At 38.3% G+C, this 22,442-nt stretch overlaps 1 protein-coding gene across 2 annotated transcripts in view; it reads right to left on the reverse strand.

The window, feature by feature from the left end:
* Positions 1 to 3,486: 3,486 nt before the first annotated feature.
* The window catches only part of LOC125780259 (uncharacterized), a 464,637-nt gene continuing 445,681 nt past the window's right edge, over positions 3,487 to 22,442 (reverse strand). The window contains exons 2-3 of one of the 2 annotated variants that reach the window (XM_049462197.1): positions 18,410 to 18,889; positions 3,487 to 18,355 (exon numbers count right to left, since the gene is read on the reverse strand). The gene's annotated coding sequence lies outside the window, so the exon portion shown is untranslated. Of the gene's footprint in view, positions 18,890 to 22,442 lie in introns of both variants that reach the window. The other variant, XM_049462195.1, reaches the window with a different exon arrangement.

The following is a 22,442-nucleotide window of genomic DNA, read 5'->3' on the forward strand; positions in this document are numbered from 1 at the left end:
TGTTGTAAACTGTACTTTTAATTTACTTACCATTTATAAACATTGTAAACATTATACCATGGAAGCTCAGACAATTTTAAGTATGACAGTCGAGACATTAAAGGACAATTTGAGACGTATAGGGCTAAGTCAAGGACGGAAAAGCGAACTGAGGGACAGATTTCTCCGACATCACGAACATATTCAAAGTGATGAGGAAGGCAGCGAAGATGAATCGGCGTATGAGGAAGCCAATCCGTCACAACAGACAGTGGTGGTGAAACCTAGCTTTACTTTAAAAGACATACAAGACAGCTTACCCTAGTGGGACAGATACACTAGACATTCATGAATGGGTAAGAGAGTTTGAGGACAATGTTATCACATTAGGATGGAACGAACTTCAAAAATATGTTTACGCCAAGCAACTTATGAAAGGGGCAGCCAAGTTGTTTTTGCGCAACCAAGCCATTGTTAGGGACTGGGATACCTTGAAAGCCACTTCAATAGCGAGTTTGGTACTAAATTATCTTCTTTAGATATCCATCGCGTGTTGCAAAATAGGCGTAAAAAGAGCAATGAGTCATTTAAGGAATATTTGTACACGCTTATGGAAATTGCGAAGCCAGTTAAAATGGACGAGGTTAGTTTAATAGGGTATTTTATCAAGGGGATTCCAGATTCCAGATTGAATAAAACCATTTTATACCAGACACAAACAATAAAAGAATTAAAAGTGAATTTGCAGGTTTACGAAAAGGTGCATTGTTCGCGACAGTCGCTAAACAGGTCGCAGTATGCACAAGGTACTTCAAAGGGTTTAAATTTTCATAAAGGGTGATTTTTTTGAGGTTAGGATTTTCATGCATTAGTATTTGACAGATCACGTGGGATTTCAGACATGGTGTCAAAGAGAAAGATGCTCAGTATGCTTTGACATTTCATCATGAATAGACTTACTAACGAGCAACGCTTGCAAATCATTGAATTTTATTACCAAAATCAGTGTTCGGTTCGAAAATTTTTTATCGACAAATTTTGTTCAGCGATGAGGCTCATTTCTGGTTGAATGGCTACGTAAATAAGCAAAATTGCCGCATTTGGGGTGAAGAGCAACCAGAAGCCGTTCAAGAACTGCCCATGCATCCCGAAAAATGCACTGTTTGGTGTGGTTTGTACGCTGGTGGAATCATTGGACCGTATTTTTTCAAAGATGCTGTTGGACGCAACGTTACGGTGAATGGCGATCGCTATCGTTCGATGCTAACAAACTTTTTGTTGCCAAAAATGGAAGAACTGAACTTGGTTGACATGTGGTTTCAACAAGATGGCGCTACATGCCACACAGCTCGCGATTCTATGGCCATTTTGAGGGAAAACTTCGGACAACAATTCATCTCAAGAAATGGACCCGTAAGTTGGCCACCAAGATCATGCGATTTAACGCCTTTAGACTATTTTTTGTGGGGCTACGTCAAGTCTAAAGTCTACAGAAATAAGCCAGCAACTATTCCAGCTTTGGAAGACAACATTTCCGAAGAAATTCGGGCTATTCCGGCCGAAATGCTCGAAAAAGTTGCCCAAAATTGGACTTTCCGAATGGACCACCTAAGACGCAGCCGCGGTCAACATTTAAATGAAATTATCTTCAAAAAGTAAATGTCATGAACCAATCTAACGTTTCAAATAAAGAACCGATGAGATTTTGCAAATTTTATGCGTTTTTTTTTTTAAAAAAGTTATCAAGCTCTTAAAAAATCACCCTATAGTAGTGACGACAAGAAGAAATGCTATAAATGCTCATCAACGACACATCTCGCAAAAAATTGTCATGATACTAATAAGCAATATACTCGTAAGTGTTTTAAATGTGGAGAGATAGGGCACAGAAGTTTTGAGTGCAAGATAGGTGCAGGCAAGCAAATAAAAAAAGAGAAAAGTGTAGTTAACGCTATGTTTAATTCACCTTGGAGACAGACCAGTGGTTTGATTTTTAAACGTATCCAGATAGACAGTGTTATAGTCAACACCATGGTTGATACTGGATCCGATTTAAGCTTACTGAGGTAAGACATTTTTAAAAAAAATGGGGTATTCGCAATTAAGCAACGACAAACGTAGATTACTCGGTATTAAAGAAAGTGAGCTAAACACAATAGGCAGTATAACTAAGGAAATAGAAATAAACAATATCACAATCGAGGTTACTTTTCATGTTACCAAAAGCATTATGAGGCAGTTATCGGTAATGATATCCTAAAAGTAGCAAATATTGCGTTTGAAGAAGGCTCCGCCGAGTTTACTAGGAAAATTCAGAAAGATTTTGGGGTAAAAACTACTACCAATATTGATGGCGCGAAATCCGTTTCTTATGATAGGGAAGAATGTAATAGAGTTAATCTTCTTGCACGGGAGTTCACGTCTCTTTGTTTACAAAATGATTTAGATGACGATGAGACTGTTTCTTCCTTGAACTTAACGCATTTGTCGGCTAGAAAGCGTTCTATTGTATATTCCATGGTTAAACAGTATGATCCAAAACCCAACTCTAAATCGGAGGTACAAATGAAAATTATTGTATCTGACGACGTTCCTATTTATCAAACTCCGCGCAGAGTTTCGTACATTGATCAAAAGGCAATAGATGACCAAGTCAGCACTTGGCTGAAAGATGGCATAGTCCAGCCGAGCACTTCTGAATACGCTTCACCAGTAGTCCTAGTCTCAAAAAAGGATGGTACAAAACGATTATGTTGCGATTTCAGAAAGTTAAATGAAAAAATTGTTCGGGACAATTTTCCCATGCCTCTTATTGATGATGTGCTAGAAAGACTTCAAGGGTCAAAAATTTTCACAACGCTTGACTTAGCTAATGGTTTCTTCCACGTCCCGATGGAACTTAGTTCCAAACGGTACACATCTTTCGTAACACACAGTGGACAATTTGAGTTCAATTTCGTACCTTTTGGAATCTCCAATTCGCCCGCAATTTTTCGTGATTTTTCGTGATTTGGTCCAAGAAGGAATAATCGTTGTTTACATGGATGACATAATCATTCCGGCGCAAGATGAGGATGACGGGGTGGAAAAGGTGAAAATTGTTTTAAAGAAAGCAGAGAGTTTTGGATTAAAGATAAAGTGGCAAATGTGCCAATTTCTATTGAAAATAATACAGTTCCTAGGTTACATAATTGAGAATGGAGGTATACAACCCTCAGTAGATAAAGTAAAGGCTGTAAACTCATATCCAATACCTCGTAATAAGAAATCATTGCAAAGGTTTTTAGGCTTAACGTCTTATTTTGTTTGTCGAAGGATACTCGGTAATCGCAAAGCCTTTAAGCGACTTACTAAGGAAAGACAGCGAATATAAGTTCAATGAAGCACAGCTTCTAGCATTTGAGCAGCTCAAATTAGCGCTATTTAGTAGTAGACTAGTAGATACTTATGAGGATTTTTATTTAAAAAGTGGGGTACTATACAAAGATCCAGTTAAGGAGTTGGAGGTTACATAGAAAAAACTTTTTATATTCCAAATATTGGATCAAAAATTACACATGTAGTGAAGAACTGCATTGAATGCATTATAGGAGAGGCAAAATTAGGGAAAAAAGAGGGATTACTAACTCCTATACGTAAGGAAGACAAACCACTTGGTACTTATCATTTGGACCACGTTGGCTCAATGGAGTTGACGCATAAAAAGTATAACCATTTGCTTGTTGTAGTGGACGCGTTTAGCAAATTTGCATGGCTGTACCCAACTAAAAGTACATACTCTACATCCGTGGTAGAGAGGCTAGAAAAACAGGCATCTATCTTTGGCAATCCCCGTCGGATAATTACAGCTTTTACGGCGAAGTGTTTTGAGAAATACTGCAATAGAGGAGTTCAGCACCTCCTTATAGCAACCGGCGTTCCTCGTGGAAACGGGCAGGTCGAACGTATTCACCGCCTTATTCTACCGCTTTTAACTAAATTGTGCAACAACAACCCAACAAACTGGTATAAACACGTTGATAGAGTTCAACGCTTAATTAATAATTCACCTTCAAGAAGCACGAGCTTCGCACCATTCAAGATACTGACAGGGTTAGACATGCGAACAGCTGCTGATGTAGAGCTACAAGAACTATTAGATAGGTCGATAGTTGAGGAGTTAGAAACTGAACGTAACCATATTAGAAAACATGCCTTAGAAAACATCTCCAAGATACAAGAGGAGAATAAGAAAACGTTTAACTCCAAAAGAAGACAGGAAACCTCGTATAATATAGGTGACCTAGTAGCAATTAAGAGGACTCAATATGGTTCGGGTTTAAAACTAAAAGCTAAATTCCTTGGACCGCATCAAATACAACAACGTTTACTACACGGGAGATACACTGTTGACAACGTTAGCTCAATTTATGAAGGCTTGGAACCCATCGTTCGGGTCGAACAGTAGTTCAGAATGACCGAATGTAGAAGTGACATATTAACAACATTATAATTATGCTAAAATGAAGCCCTACATACTTAACGCACGCAACTAAAACTTGATGAAACTAGGACGCTATTCAACTTTCAATAAAGACACTTCTAATTGTCCGGAACCTACAATAATATCCACATTATGACCTGCAAATTTAAATTAGTGATTCATTTTAGTATACTAAATGCTCGATGATTAATTGCCAAATTTGGTGGGTCCTTTTACGTTCGTGGTGTGGATTCCTTATAGGGGTTTTCCTGAACTTTGGTTTCTCTTTATGTCTTACATTTTTATAATGTTTTATAAATCCTTCTTGTATAGTTTCTGTATATTCTTCAACATTCATATTTGTTTTATTTATTTTTGATTGTTTCATATGTATAATATATTATTGCATGATTTATTATTTTAGTTTTTGCTTCTATCGGAGTGCATTTAATTGTGCTGTGATAAGTATCATTGCAGTACGTGATAGCTTTAAAAATTTGTTGTGTAATTGGTAAATTAAGCTCTAGAGTTAGAGCTGAATTTTTTTCTGTGATTGTATTATTTAGTCTTTCCTCGTCACTATTCCAGTGTGACTATTCGGTTTAGTTATGTGGTATTGTATTCCTTTTCTGTTTGGGAATTCTTCAATATTTTGAGCCCTAAATTCACTGTCATGGTATTATAGCATGCCTTTCCTTTTATGGATATGAATTATTGCAATTGACTTACAATGACGCTGCTATTCGTGATAAATAAATTTGTTTTTTATCGGATTTCCATAATATAATATTTGCCGCCTGAACATATGTCGCAATGATTTAATACCCGATGCATTTGCTCTCTAATGTGAGGATTATATAGTTTATTCTTTAATTTTTCGTAGGTGGCTATAATTCTACAGTGACCCCTTTTATTTTTATGAAATATTGCAATTTGTTTTCTTAATTCTTTTTCGTTTTCCACAACATTTGCTAAATAGGAACACTTGACGAATTTCACGTTAAGATTGGATGAAAATTCTTCTATAATAATTTTAATTCCTGAATATTCTTCTTCTGAGTGGACAGCTTCCGCTTCTACTGGCATGCTGCTACCTTCATCCCTTTTTAAAATTCCTATTTGGGAAGTAATTTCATAGTTTTTAATTATACTCAAAAAGTGTGCTACATAATTGTTTTTCCCTTTAATGTATTCGATAGAAAAATTATATATATTATATATATATATATATATATATACTAGCTGACCCCGCAGCCGTTGTCCTGTGTGAAATTATGTAGTTTGAAATGGAAAGAAAGTTAAATTTATCATTTCATTTTTTTTTTCTATGTTACGCAGCTTTATAAACAACATTTTTCGGTTTCTGTTCCGGTGTACAGAAAAGATGGTTTTCCAACTCGCGAGCACGATACGGCCGTGTGAAAAACATAGCATTTCCGAATTTATGCCTCACACTATACGACTATCTTTAGGTCCTGTTGACTGTCATCTCAAATGCAATTTTCACTGGAAACGGGATACGTTTGAACTGAAATGGCAAATCGCTAGAACTCAAAGGATTTCGTAGAATCAAGCATTCTGCCCCTTGTATCAGACAGATCCAACTTTGAGACGCAAATGCGGTAGCACAAAAAGCCCCTCCAAAGAATTTAGAAATTCCACTGGATAATTCACGGCGTTGTCTTCATTGTCAAGACGATCGATCGATTTATATGAGCGGAAGTCTCCCGGAATTTGACTTTGAATCTTCCAGTCTAAGTCATCAACATCGGTATTTTTGGCAGCTAACATTTCGCGTGCACTTAAGGAATTATAGTTACGATAATTTGGCCAATGTTCGGATAAACATTCGTCATGAGTTCATCTTTCGTGAATTGATAAGAGGCAGATGGAATTAATAGCAAACTACCGGAAGTATCAACCGGAATTGACCATTTTCTAATTATTAGCGAAGATGATGTAAAATGTCTTCGACAATGCCATTTTTGTTCGTATCCCATAATAGACGCGGATTTGAAGGCATTTGCATTCCAGTGATTATCATTTTTCCACAATTGTAATTGCTGGCTTGCTTCTCAAAAAGTTGCACGCACCGTATCATTCACAGTACGCAATGACTAAAATGAAGTCGAACCGCGTACATTTATCAATAGCAACCGAAGGTAGGAAGAATCGTCGTTTTTCGGGTGGATTGTGTAAATTCGTCCTAATGCATTAGTTGATAACACACCTGGATGTCCATCTACTGCTTGGCCTTGCTTTCTGCGTAATGATTATTTTTTCAACAATGCATTCTATGTATAATATCAAGGTATTTCCGAGTGTCCCCGCAATCGGATCACTGACGACATTGACATGACTTTTGAATGTGAATTAGACAACAGTGGCGTATATGGTATGATCCATGTGTTGTCAACTTCGATACTCACGCCTCTAAATTGAATGCTAAATGTTCTGCCATTGTCGTATGGTGAGCGTTGCCGATAGAGTGAATATCCATTATTTCTAGTTTGTGTTTCCGAAAGAAAAGTACGTGGATACTGTTTCGTGCATTTATTGACAGACATACAAACCGAAGTGGGGTTGTGGTGTCCGCAAGGTTCATGAACCTTATTGGTTTTCATCACTTCGTATAATACTGGATCTTTCTTTGCATCAAGAATTTCCGCAGAAATGATTTCGTCAATTTGATCTGGTGTAACCACCATCCACCATTCAAAGAAGAATGTGTGCGTGCGGCAAACCTCTCTTTTGCCACTCAACAGAGTACATCTAGCATCTAACAGCACCATATATGCGTTGCTTCAAGATAATGTCCATCGAAGCTGTTGAAAAGTCTTGCTGTGACATCGTGACGATCGCGACCCATAATACCGCACGTATGCCATCGCATCCTGGGAATACTTTTCATGTGCCTTGGGCTTCTAATGTATGTTGATGCAAAAAAGAACGCCAACCGATATTAGCGCGACCTCTTCATGGCGTCGTGACAAATTTCAATCTGTAATTGATCACTTTGTGTGAAAAACACATAACATTTTCACTGAATAATTTTCAAAAATTTTTGAAGCAAACGACAGATTTAATCGATTCAAATAATTGAAAAACAAAACAATAAAAAATTGAAAAAAAATTGTATGGAAAAAATTAACTTTTTGGTATTGTCCAATTTTCCGACTTTTCCTCAAGAAAAGCATATAGGTTTTTTATTTCTAAACCTTTCCCAATCCACGCAGAACATTCTCTGCAAATTTCATCAAGATTGGTTCGGTCGTTCCCTTAGCGTTGCTAATAAACAAACATTCATTCGTTTCTATGGGAAAAAGAAAAGGGCTGTTTTTAGGGGTTTTCCGGCAATTATTCGAGTTTTTTTCTCCGCATAAACCATCCCTGAGCCTCAGCGAACATTTTAAAAAAAGAATTATCAAATTTGGTTCAGTCGTATGAAAGTTATGAGCGTACATACATTTTTGCGATTCATTTTTATTTATATAGAATATATATGTATATATATATATTTCACCCAAACTCACTAACCATCTTTGAAGTCTTGGATATTATACCTGAAAATTTTGTGTTTGAAAACTTCAATAGTTTCCATTGATGGGTGCCAAAGCATCCAAATTCTTTTGAGTGTCAATTTTAATTAGCTCACAAATAAATAAATGTTTTACACAGTATTTAAGTATTTTTTCATTATCTCTTCTAAGTTGGAGGTTTCATTACATATAGACGTTTGTGGAATTATATGTGTAACTCTCTCGGGAGTCGAGTATCGAACGATCGCAGCGGCTTACTGAACAAAAGTTGAAAACTTAACAAGCACGCGCTAGAGAGTGGATAACGGTTTGAAGAGCAAAGTAATACAAATATACAAGCTCGCACTAGCGTTCCCAACGCCTTTATTATCAAATGAATGGTATGTGCTGTGCCTCTGAAAAAGTCAATCTCCCTAATATGCAGGAGCCGCCATAGCGAATCAAAAATGTATTGACAAATAATCACACACTTTATGTACATCTTTTAAACATCATACTTAGGTACAAATAAATAACGTCATTTGACGCGAAAGAAATAAGGGAAGATAATTTTATGCCTACTTTTAAAATAGTGGGTATTATCTAATAGGTAGCCTTCTACCATCATCATGTCAAAGTCCACAATTCTTGCAAATTTATTTCATTTCAGATGCAGATCACCTGTCGTTACGGTAAAACATAGCTCTATTGCTAAAAATTTATTTAATAAACGAACTATAAACCACACTGAATAGCATACAAAAGATGTTTTAAGCAAAACTTAGATCGCAAATTTTCAGATAATTTAAAGTTAATTACCACAATAAAAGCCACAAATAGCACACCTGAGTAGATATAATGCTACAGCTGTAAACGAGGTAGCCGTTTTCTTGGTTGACGATGAAAAAGGCCCAAGAGATATAGTGCGTGGTACGAGTAGAGACGGCCAACTTAAAAAGGTTTCTGAGTTGCACCGACCATATGATCCTCTGCAGTATCCCAAACTGTTTGTAATGGGAGAAGACGGTTATTATTTGACCATTCCTCAGTAAGGTAGAGTAACAAATGAGGGATGTGCATTCAATTTTATGCATTTAGGTGGATGGCTAGAGTTAATTGTTTCAACCCTTTACATAATTACAGAGATTTATTTGGTGTACATATTGTCGATATGATGGCGAAAATGATATCAGAAAGATTGAATTACATATTTCGTAGTCAACAAAGCCTAAGGGCTGACCAATACATTCATCTCTGAGGCTCCTTACATCAAGATGCTAACATAGACCAATCAAAAATTCTTCACGTTATCTGCATGAAAAAACGCAAGATGCGTCCGGAATTATGGGGGACAACGCATATACGCCACATACATAACGCCGAGTGACTTGAAATTAAAGTGGAACTATTATCTGCGACCTTTCAATCGTCATAACATCATTTCATGTAAAGATGAAGAAATTCATAAAATTATTCACGAAAGACGAAGTATTCGCCAAAGTGAAATATTATATGTATAGGAAGTGTGAGTTGCAGAAACGAGGTTTCCCACACTGTCATTTGCCAGTACCATACGTTTCGTCAACGATAAGTAAACCGGAGGGGACGAATATCCAGTTTATAGTCGTCATGATGAAGAAAATTTGAGACATAACGCTACATTAAATATTAGATGGAGTAGGTTCAATATAGATCATAGATCTAACAGTTAGCTGTACCAAAACCCACGTAAAACCACTTTGCTGGCTTTCTTGGAGCTCTGTAATGAAAATAAATTTGCAAAGACACCACGTCCCTCAATGAGCTAATAAAAAATTTATAAGAAAAAAGCGTGGTGAGGATATATTGGGACCTCCAGCAGGAAAAAAGATTCCGCTTTAAGTACAGTCTACGCTGTACATCCTTCACAATCAGAGTGTTTTTACCTTAGCATATTTTTACTTCACGTACACGGTCCAACCTCATTCGACTACTTAAAAACCGTTGACAGAGTTTTCAAAGAGACCTATCAGACAGCTTGACGTGATAGATAATACTCTGAGAGAAGCATTAATTTCACAGTGTCCAGTACAAGTGAGAGAGTTGTTTACCGTCATATTTTTATATTGTCAACCTTCGAAACCATTAAAATTATGAGAAAATTTCAAAGACGATTTACGTAAAGATATTGTACATAGACTACAACAGCAAAATCAAGATTTCGCTTCACCATATAGTGAAGACAAATTTAAGGAAGGTTTAATATACATAAAAATAAAATATTGCAACTAAATGATAAAGACCTAAGCGATTTTGGACTACCTTCTTCATTTCGTACAGAAAACAGAGCTGCAAACATAATGACAAATCACCATAATAACTACAAATAATTTGACCGTTCTTGCACGCAAAGCTTATCACTCCAAATTTTCAAGTGCTGTGCATATTTGACAACACTTTATAGCGGTACTTTTTGCAGTATAGAATTTTTTTATTTAGAAGTAAATTAAATACACGTTATTTATCAAAAATATTAAAAACTAAAAACAAAACTCATCCAACTATAGACAAAATTATTTGAAAGTTAGTAAGATTTACAAAATGAGCTCGCAATGTAAGAAACTGACATGCGATGAAAAAATGATATTTTATATTTTTTTAGTTTAATTTCATTTACATGATATTTGAAAAAAATGTTTTCTTTCCTTTTTTAAATTGAAACACGAAGTTTAGTCGAAATATTAGATTAAAAACAATAAAATTCGCCGCTTTTGTATAAGCACAGAAAAGCTAATTTGTTTTTTATTCATTAAACGTAATAAATTAAAAGCTATAATTATAATTAGATAATATTATTTAGTTTACTTATGCTAAAAAAGCGAATCGAAAAACATTTCGAACGAACGAAAAAGACCGAAAAAATTTAAGAAAGTATAATGGTAAGGCTTCGTCAGGAATTGCTGCAACTCTTCTAAGGGATGGAAAAACTACTTATTCAACTTTTAAATTTTCGCTATCCGCAAATCTTGAACAACAATCAATATGTTCTATCCGTAAAAATGAGCCTCTTGGTAAACAATTGCAAGACCACATTAATTATGTGGGATGAATGCACCATGAACCTTGGATAGACTATTAAAGGACCTTAGAAACTCCTCTGCTCTCATGGGTGGGATTTTTTTTTTATTTCCTGGAGATTTCCGACAGACTCTTCCTGTCGTTAACAGAGGTACGCAACCAGACATCACCAAAGCATGCTTAATATTTTCGCCCTTATGGACTTTGGTTGAAAATACATATATAAATTTCAGACCAATATGAGAGCTCATCTTTATGGAATTACTGATGGGGATTTTCCAAAGCAACTGCTTAAACTTGGTGAAGAAATTTTTCTGGACAATGGTGCCACCCAAGAATGACAGTATCAACGAAATAAACAATCTAATTATTCAAAAAGTTTCCAAACTGTTTCCAAAACTGGGTATTCGATAGACATCGAAGACGCAGTCCATTATCCCCAAAAGTTTTTAAATTCATTCAACCCTTGTGGACTACCACCACATGAATTCGCTTTAAAAATTGGAGTTCCAAGGAAATGAAGGAAAATTTAATTATCACTTATCACCGGCCCAGAAGCTGGTCAAATAGCTCATATACAATGGATTCCAATGATCCCAAGTGATCTGCCAATCCCATTTAAACGGTTTCAATTTCCGATGAAAACATCTTTCGCTCTAACTATAAACAAGTCCCAAGGCCAGGCTTTCGAATTAGTAGGATTGACCAACTCATGGCCATTCGCGGGTCCTGAGAAAATCAATTTATATTACTGTCATAAAATAAATTAACATCAAATATCGTTTACAGGGAAGCTCTAACTCAATAAATTATTTTTCAGGAGCAGAGAAAGTAAAATATATAGTAAAGGCCTTTTTACAAATGTTAAAAAAAAATAATAATTATAACAAGACAAAAAAATATACTTTAATGTCCCAATTTCACTCAATTTATTAATTTTTAATGTGGGAGAGTGTGCACAATATTATAACTTTTGAAATTATTGTTTAATACCCGGTGAAAACGAGGCGGGCTGCTAGTATTCAATAGTTAGCAGAGCAGCATTGCTGGCCTTAACCCTGCTGTTAGGTTAAAAAAACTTACAAATCTTAGGTTAGAGGACCATTTGGTCCATGGTTCAATACTTGCTAAATATTATTATTTTACTATTTACTCAACTCTGGTAAAATAAAACCTAGGCGAGGGGTTCCCTCGTTTTGCATGTTACAAAAAAAAAAAAAAAAAAAATTGGACCAAATGGTCCTTAACCTAACAGCAGGGTTAAGCTCGCTGACAGTGCGCTGTAGTGAAGAGTGTCCGATGTCACTAGTAATAGGATAAAGTTACTTCGTTATCATACTGGTTTGGGTGCCTGGTTGCTGGAAACTGCAAAACTAGTTATTCCAATCACATCACATCACTATACCTTCTCACACCCAGCAAATTACCTGGAAGCAGTATTACCCGCTTCAAAAACTTGTATCAGACTCCAGACATAAGTATATCTAAGTGGTGGTCTTTTGATCACAAGGAGCCGGCACTTCTAGCAATTCAAATCAGATCATTCGTGACTTTAGAATATTGAAATTTGGTTGTTTATGAAATCTTTATAAATTTGCCAATATATCTATACAAAATTTTTCTGCTCCTAGGGCACAATCATAAGATGTAGTGAAGGTCGCTTCCAAGCTGGTCCTGGGTAACGATAAATGGCCTGCAGCTTTCACGGCCTTCCAACTCCTGGACGACATTTGGCTTTGGACTGGTTTTTGAGTAAGAGAAACTCTTTATTTGAATTTGGTAGAATCCTGATCTGAGTATGATGAGGTGACACTCATCAGAAATGGCTGACGGGTTAATGTTGCAACTCAGAGTACGTTATCCTCCCCCGTCGCCGTTAAGTTGGCGTGGTAGGTGTAAGTTGAGAGGACTCCTCCTTTGCGCTGGTCGGCTCTGAACTTATTGCCTCACAAGGGCGAAAGTCAACCCTCGGCTTGGCTTCGTCACTGAGATAACCTTGGGACCATAAAAGGCGACTGTCTTTCCGGGGGATGGATGGCGGCTCTGAGTGGAGACCCTTTTTGCAGGGACAAGACTACAAATAACAACAACGAAAAAAACAAAAACAAGAACATCGACGAAAAGACGAAGGGTGGTGAAGGGTTGACGAAATCGACACCTAGATCTATCCCAGGCGGGGCTGCTGCTCCTGTGGCGACGAAACCGTCGCTGGGTAATTGCAGAAACAAGACAAAGACCCCAGTAGGTGTATCCTCATCAGATATTAGAATGGGGGAAGCCAGCGCAAACCCGCCGTAACGCAGCCTTAACGAGGAAGCTTAAGTCAGACCGCCAAAATCGTGGAACGGTACAGTGGAAAGCATGTTTTTCAAGTATCTGAGCAACATACTAGCACCCTCGAGTGGGCTAAGAAGATGCTGAGTGAAGACGATAGAGCAGGACCGAACCAGCGGTTAAGCGGCAAAGGTCACATGAGGGAGAAACCTCCCTTGGTAAAAAACCACGAACGGGAATTGCGCCAACCTTTAGCGAAATCGCTAAAAGCGCTGGTGCTGTAGTACTTGGTGAGCTCGATCGCAGTAGGGAAGACGGTGCCATCTCCCGCGAAGAATGGAAGAGAGTAGAGGCGGCTATGTCGTCAGTCTTCCTGAAGGTGGTCAAAGAATACTCTGGGCCACCCCCAAAATGTGTGAGTGCAAGTTGGCACTTTGAGCTGCACAAGCTTGCAAGATGTGCTGACGAACGATCGGCTCTCTTATATAAGGATGCAGTCTCTCAGGTGGGGGGGCTTAAAAGGGAGCCAGACTGGAGGCCGTGGACAAAGCGGATCTTCCTCTTCGCCTTAGAGCCTGTATCTGGTTGGCGCCCGAACCTTCCACTGCGAATCAGATACTTCCCACGCAGGACTGGAGAGTTTTAAGGCTAGAGATATGCTAAATTCAGAGTCCATCACTTCTTTCAGCTATGGTTTCGAAATGGTAGTGCTGAAAGTACTCCTAACGGATGCCAGAGCCAATGGCACCCAAGCTGCAGCTGCGGTGGGTAAGACTGACTGCGTTGTTGGTCAAAGGACCATGGAAAACGAGCCGAATCTCTCGGACGTGGCGAGTTTTGGGGGCGGTTCGTCGATTGGCGTCGCTGTCTTCAGCCTCGAACAATTGTTGGAGGAGGTGCGGGTAGGTCACAATATGGCCGCTGAACTAGAGTGTAACACCGGAGATTTATGGCTTATCTCTGCGTACATTCTACATGAGCCACCTCCCTTGCTGCTAAGAAGGACCTTGGGTGGGCTGACCTCAAAATGAAGGGTTCTCGATGATCACTCCTTTTCTGATCACAGGTGTATCGGGTTTAGTCTAGTCGGAGATGGTTTCTTTTAGAAACCGTAGGAATACAGACTGGGAAGGTTACCGCAGGAGGCTTCGGCAAACTCTCCCACCCGCACCGGGAGTGGAAGCGTTGGCCACCACCGATGCGGTGGAGGAGTGGGTCGAAATCTTCAGCTCGGCGTGCAATCCTGCACTGGAGAGTTCCTGTCCACTGAAAACACCGAAGGGCAAAGGCAACCTCTATGGTGGACTATGGAACTCTCGGATATCAGGGCGTCCTGTAGACGTTCATTTAACAGGGTCCGCAGAAATGGGTTATCTAACGACTGGGCTTTGTATAAAATAGGATTTTCAATATACAATTCCGAGCTAATAAAGGTTAACACGATATCGTGCAAGAGTTTCTGTGAAAAAGTGAGGGGCTGTCACGAGTCCTCTAGATACAGGCCTATTCTCGCAAAAAACCCATTGTCCCTGGGTTATCTCAAGGATGCAAATTGGAAGTGGGCCCTTAGCAGTGAAGAAATACTATAGATGCTCCTTGACCCTCATTTCCCAATCAACGCGTCCCATGTGTATCTCTCGGAGTGGTGCATGACAACTGTGCGGCCTTTGTCGGCCTTCTGGATGACCGACACTTGGCATGGACGATTAATTCGTTTAAACCGTTCAAGTTGTCGGGACCAGACGACATCATACCAGCGCCGCTGCAGCAGGCTGGTAAGGTGTCATGCAGCTGGTTGGCACCTATCTATGTGAACTGCATTAGATTAGGTTACATCCCGGGGGCCTGGGGACGAGTCAGAGTTACGTTCATCCCGAAGGCTGGCCACGTTACGGCCAAGGATTTCAGGCCTTACATCCTCTCCTCCTTCTTGCTTAAGACTCTGGAGAGACTGATGGACTGATATGTAAGGAGGCGTATTCCGAGCGACTATCTGTCAGGAGCACAACATGCTTATCGTAAAGGCAAGTCAGTGCATACTGCCCTGCATACTACTATTATAATTGGGACGTTCCTTGATATCGAAAGAGCTTTCAACAATGTCCTGCCGGAGGCAGTTGTTACTGCATTTGACGGTCTTGGGGTTGAATCGGACCTCAAGCTTCTCATTCTTAGTCGTCTGTGTGACTAAAAGATTAAATTTGAAAATTTTTATTTATTCTGTAACTTACAGTTCGGTTGCTGCTTAGGAACAAGAGTATGCTTCGGTCTTGAAACCTTCTGTAAGTCGCCGCATCTTTTCGTAGAATTTTCGAGCATTACCCCTGTCGGCCAGCTTATCGAGCTGTTCATACTCACGCATTTCGGCCTCTTTCTTTTTCTGTCTACAAATACGTCTCGCTTCCCTCTTCAACTCTCGGTATCTGTCCCATCCCGCACGAGTTGTGGTCGATCGTAACGTTGCGAGGTAGGCAGCCTGTTTTCTCTCCGCTGCGACACGGCACTCCTCGTCGTACCAGCTGTTCTTTTGCACTTTCCGAAAACCAATGGTTTCGGTTGCAGCTGTACGTAAGGAGTTTGAAATGCCGTCCCACAGTTCCCTTATACCGAGTTGTTGACGAGTGCTCTCAGAGAGCAGGAGTGCAAGCCGAGTAGAAAATCGTTCGGCTGTCTGTTGTGATTGCAGCTTCTCGACGTCGAACCTTCCTTGTGTTTGTTGGCGTGCGTTTTTTGCTGCAAAGATGCGAGTGCGAATTTTGGCTGCAACAATATAGTGGTCCGAGTCGATGTTAGGACCTCGGAGCGCACGCACATCTAAAACACTGGAGACGTGTCTTCCGTCTATCACAACATGATCGATCTGGTTGGTGGTTTTTCGATCCGGAGACACTCAGGTAGCTTGATGGATCTTCTTATGCTGGAATCTAGTACTACAGATAACCATATTTCGGGCGCCGGCGAAGTCGATCAGCCTCAACCCATTTGGGGATGTTTCCTCGTGGAGGCTGAATTTACCGACCGTAGTGCCAAAGATACCTTCTTTGCCCACCCTGGCGTTGAAGTCGCCAAGCAGGATTTTGACATCGTGGCGGGGGCATCTCTCATAAGTGCGCTCCACGCACTCATAAAGGTCATCTTTGGCCACATCGTCCTTCTCTTCCGTCAGGGCGTGGGCGCAAATCAGCGATATGTTGAAGAACCTCGCTTTGTTGCGGATTGTGGCTAGACGTTCATTCTCTGGAGTGAATGATAATACTCGGCGACGGAGTCTCTCTCCCACAACGAATCCAACAGCAAACTTGCGCTCCTTTATATGGCCACTGAAGTAAATGTCACAAGGACCTACTCGTCTCTGTCCTTGTCCCGTCCATCGCATTTCCTGGACGGCGGTGATGTCAGCCTTTATTTTCACAAGGATATCAACCAGCTGGGCAGCGGCACCTTTCCAATTAAGGGACCGGACATTCCAGGTGCATGCCCTCAATTTCCTTATTTCGTTTGCCATGGTCGTCAACAAAAGGGGGTCTCTCATCCGAGGCTGTTTATGCTTTTTCGTTGGGGGTGTTTTTTTACGTGGCGGGTCCCAAACCCAGCGCACAACCCTAAGTAGGGGATATTTCGCCTTCTCACTTTAGCTCGCCTTCAAACGGATGTTCTTAGGCTACCCAGAGGATACTTGGTCAAAGACCGGAAGTCGTGAGCTGCTTGAGTCATATGTAAAAGAATCGCTTCTGGCCACTCCCAAGTGAATGGCGATCAGAGAACTTTCCTCACTTGCGTGAACTTCTACACATGACTCCATCCTCCTATATGTTGCTAAAGTATAAAAGAAATACTTTTAACTTGTGGTTTTTTTCCTTTGTACATGCATACGTTTACGCTTCAAGACACAAGATTATGGAAATAATTTTTAAACAGGAGTGTTGAAACTGAGGTACCTGAAGATGAAGGGCTAAGTTCCGGTGCCTCCGAACATTTTATACTCTTGCAACTTCCAAGAATTAGAGGCAGGGAAATACCTTTAGACGTAAAACGTCAACCAAAGGATCGAAATCAAAGAAGTTTTAAATATACATATACTCTATATAAGTCATACACTGTCCGATAAATTCGTCATAAAATTTCTTAGGAAAATGAAGGTCTTTATATATATTAGTATCGACCAGATTTTATTCATTAATTATTATCATTAATGTACCTCACATATAATCACCAATAATATAGAGCAAAGACAGTCAAAGACTAGGTCAAGTTTTCGCTCAATTTTATCCATTTTTGGCAAAAATATACCCTGTTATGATTAAAACACATTCTCTCAATTTCATTAAGATAATAAAATATTAGCTGATATATCCTGCTTAACACTTTGAGCCCCGTGTGCCCACCCGTGGTCATTTTTTTCTGCACCGGTGGCCCGGTTGTGCTTTAGTTGACAAGCTGGAACCAAAATTTGTTTACTTAGTTTTATTGATTTTTTGCGATTGAGGTGACTTTGTGATATTTATTTTTAATAAACCAAATGCATTTTTGCTGTGTTTTTCCTGTTTTTTTTTTGTGACCACCGGGGGTCACGATGTCCCATAATGAAAATTCACCAATGCCCACGGGTGGTCACATTACCCCAACTCGTCAAAATATAAATGTCCACCAGTGGGGCACGCGGGGCTCAAAGTGTTAAAGTCACATTTTGGATTGCAAGTTAATGTAACAAACAAATCCGGCCGTCCATAATTGCGCACGTAAGTCATCGCATCCTGGGAGTACTCATGCATGTGTCTAGGACTGTCAATGTATGTCGATGGCAAAATATAGAGTCGACCAATATCTGTAATATCCGCATCACCATTCATTGCATCTCTTAAGTGAATATACTCTTCAGATCGCAACTTCGACTGATTGTATTGCATGTAATTAAGTCGTTCTGTCTCAACTTTAACATACATGTCAACTGCATACTGTTGAAATAACCGTCCATATCTCAGTAAATGGTTGTTATAGTTTTGGCGAATTATCATTCGATATGCGTAAAACTTCATTGAACTGACTTTTTTATTTGTCTCGACACCTAAAAGCTTAAATTACCTATATGAAGTAGCAAACAAAAATTTTTTTTACTAACCATTCACCGGATTTATCATCTTATATCATCTGATATCCGTCTTCTCTGCGGCAGAACATGAGCGAATATTGAATTACGCCGTAAGGCTGATGTGTCTCACTTATCCGTTTTAGTGCGTTTTGATTTCTTCGTGTTTGAAATTATATATCAAACTGTTTGATTTGTAAGATCAAACTTAAACTCAACAAAGATTTTAGTAATCCTTACCACTGGTGGGGGGAATTAAAAAACGTCTTTAGTCGAGCTGAGAATATTTCATTCTAGTTTTATTTATAAATTTGGAAACCTTATATACTATTTTAAAATTCTAACTTATCTAATTAAATATAAATATATTTACAGCACACCACTTGGGGTTGTTTTTAACTATACAATACAATACATGTGTGTGTGTGTGTGCTGTCATAGAAGTATAATTTATATTGCTTGGTTTGGGTTGTTTTCAAGTGCACATGTGCATTTCTAATCAATTGCCCAAACCTAAGTAAATATGTATGTTTATTAGATATTTCTTGAGTGCATGCGTGTCACATATTAATGCATGCGTGCCTCAAATATGTTTGTATGCTGCATATCAATGCATACATTTTTATGTGTTTATTTTATGTATATGTGTATGTATGTTCAACATATTTAAACATAGATATCTATTACTAGTGGACTGTATGATTACAATAGCTAGATTATTTCTTATCTTATTTAACATTGAAATATATAAAAATTTAAGTATAATATTGTTGTCCTTGTCTGGCAGCAACGAACATGTTCAATTTTGAACACTTCGTTTGATAACAATATCACGCGACTGCAAATTTTCTCCAGCAACAACAATTGATATTTCGCTAACTGTAGGTGCATTATATTGTCTTTCATGTGACCCTGTTGGTCTTTTGTCCGCTTGTATGATTATACTATGATCATCTGTTGGCATACGTTCCAACGAAATCGTAAGCAGTTTAATGAGGCCATTGTGTTCGTTTAACATTTGGTGCAATTGTTCGATTATTTCTCTTTTCGTTGTATTGAAGATAGCACAACGTCGATTTACTTCATCATGTGAATCTCCCAGAAAGTAAATTTGGAGATATTTGTGTTCTTGATCTGGATGCGGCAACAGCGATCCAGCGAGATGAAACATTTGCCCATGAACGTGTATAATTGGAGGAAAGCTCTGTAGTTTCTGTCGAATATTGTTTGGCAAAAATACCTTAAACGTTGGATTGTAGTTTTGTTCATTTACAATTTCACCGCCAAACGACGTCATTTAAAAACAATCGTTGTATATTTTAGTGTGCTTTAAGAAATGGCTCGAGTGAGGAGATTCACCATAAAGCAGCTGGAACAATGGCTGTGGTGGTGGAAGCAATTCTGGCAACGGTTCATTTTTAAATTTGACTGCATTGCAATATTGACGAACTACTGACATCTGACCGATTTGAACAGATGCGCTATATTAAATGTTTGGATCATATCGAAAACCTGCCCGTTCAAAGTTCACAAAAGAAAGATGTTGCCGCTGTTGTCGTCGAATAATCGCATGTTGTGATCTTACTTCATCACTTTGGCGAGCACGAACTTCCTTTCTTCTCGATCGTTGTTGCTGATTGTGAACTTCCCTTCTTCTCAATCGTTCGTGCTAATTGTATGTTTGGTTGACATCTTCTAACGTGCGTGCTACTCTCCAGCAGTCTATTTCGTGGTGATACCCTCTCAATAACACTTTCCCTTTGACGTGCTCTGCTATTTCGTGTTCTCCTTGCGGCCTGGGAACTCCGAGAAGTGTTACCATACATACGTACTGATTCTTGACATCGTAACAAATATCTAATTGGAAATGATCATTCATTTGCATAAAGTTCATATAAGGTTTTACGGACCAATAACTTACCTTTGAAAACTCCAAAAATGAATGAATTAAACTAAGGAAGCAGATCAATTGAATGATATATTCCAACGTACATAAATCGGTATTCGCCAACACGCTAAATCACTTTCACTAAATAACTCACTTTTTAAAACAAAATATATCAATATATCAGTAAAGCAAGGCGCATTTTTATTGCCCTCTAAATTTTGCGTGTTCGATTGCAAAGCAAAATTGACGTTTAATTTAATTTGTGTTTGTTTCATAAAACTGCCATTTCCATAAACCAAAAATAGCACGTAACACAACCAAAATTACCATATAACCGCTGCAGCAAGAACAACTAAAATGTCGTGCTAGGTGGAAAATGAGATAAATATATGGTGGATTAACAACCAAAATAATTAAAGATTGTAAGGGAGGTACCACGTCCCCTTTTTCGATAACGCCAAGTTTTATGGGTGAGAATGGTGTTGTTTCCAATAGCTCTATACCAATTTTCATGTTCCTACCTTAAACACTTTTGAAGATATTCACCTTGAAAAGTTCAGTTTGTATGGGAGGTGCCACGCCCCCTTTTCCGATTATCCCTTCTTTTATGTGTAAGAAGGCTTTTGATACCATATAGGTCTATACCAATTTTCAGGTCCCTACCTTGAACCCTTCTTCCCTTCACAGATATTCTGCTTAAAAAAATTTAGTTTGTATGGGAGGTACCACGCCCCCTTATTCGATAGCCCCCGGTTTTATAGGTGAGAGCGGTGTTGTTATCTTGTAGCTCTGTACCAATTTTCATGTTCGTACCTTAAACACTTTTGAAGATATTCGACTTGGAAAATTCAATTTGTATGGGAGGTGCCACGCCCCCTTAATATTTTATTCTGATTTTAAGACATGACCTGCGCGTGGTAATAACAAACAAATCCCCCAAAAGAAGTATTTCATTTGGTTCAGCCGTTTTCGAGTTTTAGCGTTACAACTATACACCATTTCATTTTTATATATATAGATTAAATTTGTTAGTCCTTGATAATTTTCATTGATCCCGCCATGCCCTGTTTTTTCTTTGTGATATTTTTTAATGTATCTACATAAATGTTTCTTCTTCATTTCTCATGTCCTTCGCATGATATAGTATGTGCATCTGCAAAATGTTATGGTATTATTGAATATTTCTATTAGTTTTAAATGAACAATATTATAATCGCTATCCGAGATACCTGAGTATATGCCTACTTTTCCCGTTTTAATAAATAAAATATCGCTCATAAATCACTTTTTTATGTCGTCTAAGCGTATACATATATATTTTTCATTTATTTCCAATTATTTTGATTTCTCTGATTTTACTTTCCGTTAAGAAAATTTGTGTTTTAAAACGGTTGACAAATGTGTATAATATAAAAAAAAGGTCATTAGTTTCTTCTTGTTGAGAATTTACATATAGTTGCACATGTACTCATATTGTCTACTTCATTTTCTCTTGTGCCATTGATTACTGAATGTTGGGATTCTATTGTTAAAATTTCTCCTGTATCGGCGTTTAATCGACTAAGAAAATCAGCTAACTTATTTTCTTTTCCTTTAATATAGCCAATGTTAATATCATATTCACCTAGTTTAAGCAACCAGCGTTTCAACCTGGGGTTTATATCTGTCCCTTTGTATTTTGTTTGCAACCATTTAAGTGGCTTGATGGTCAGTCATGAGGTCAAAATTTCTGCTATATACGTATGGTCTACCAGCATAGCATCTTGCGTTAAAATTGCGCCAATTGCAACTTCACTTGCATCTGTACACAATTCAATTTAAAATCGGGGTAACGAAGAATTGGTGTGTCAATTAGAAGTCGTTTTTACTTTAGAAAGCATCTATATATTGTGGGTAATTTTTTCTTAACTTAATATCCTTTTTAAAATACTTTGTCATTCCATGTGCAATTTTCGCATAGTCTTTTATAAATTTTCTGTAGTATCCGGTGGCACCAAAAAAGGAGTTAATTTGTTTAGAGGTTTCGGGTAACTTTATATTTTGGATTACTGCAAATTTGGATTTAGCAAAGAAATTAAATTTGTCGATATGAATTTTTAAATTATGGTTTCGTAGCGCATTGAAAATTTTCTGGATATTTTGTTCGTGTTCTTGTATTGTGCTACTAAATAAAAGGAT

This window comes from Bactrocera dorsalis, chromosome 1 (genome assembly GCF_023373825.1).
Source record: "Bactrocera dorsalis isolate Fly_Bdor chromosome 1, ASM2337382v1, whole genome shotgun sequence".
Classification (NCBI taxonomy): Eukaryota; Metazoa; Arthropoda; class Insecta; order Diptera; family Tephritidae; genus Bactrocera; species Bactrocera dorsalis.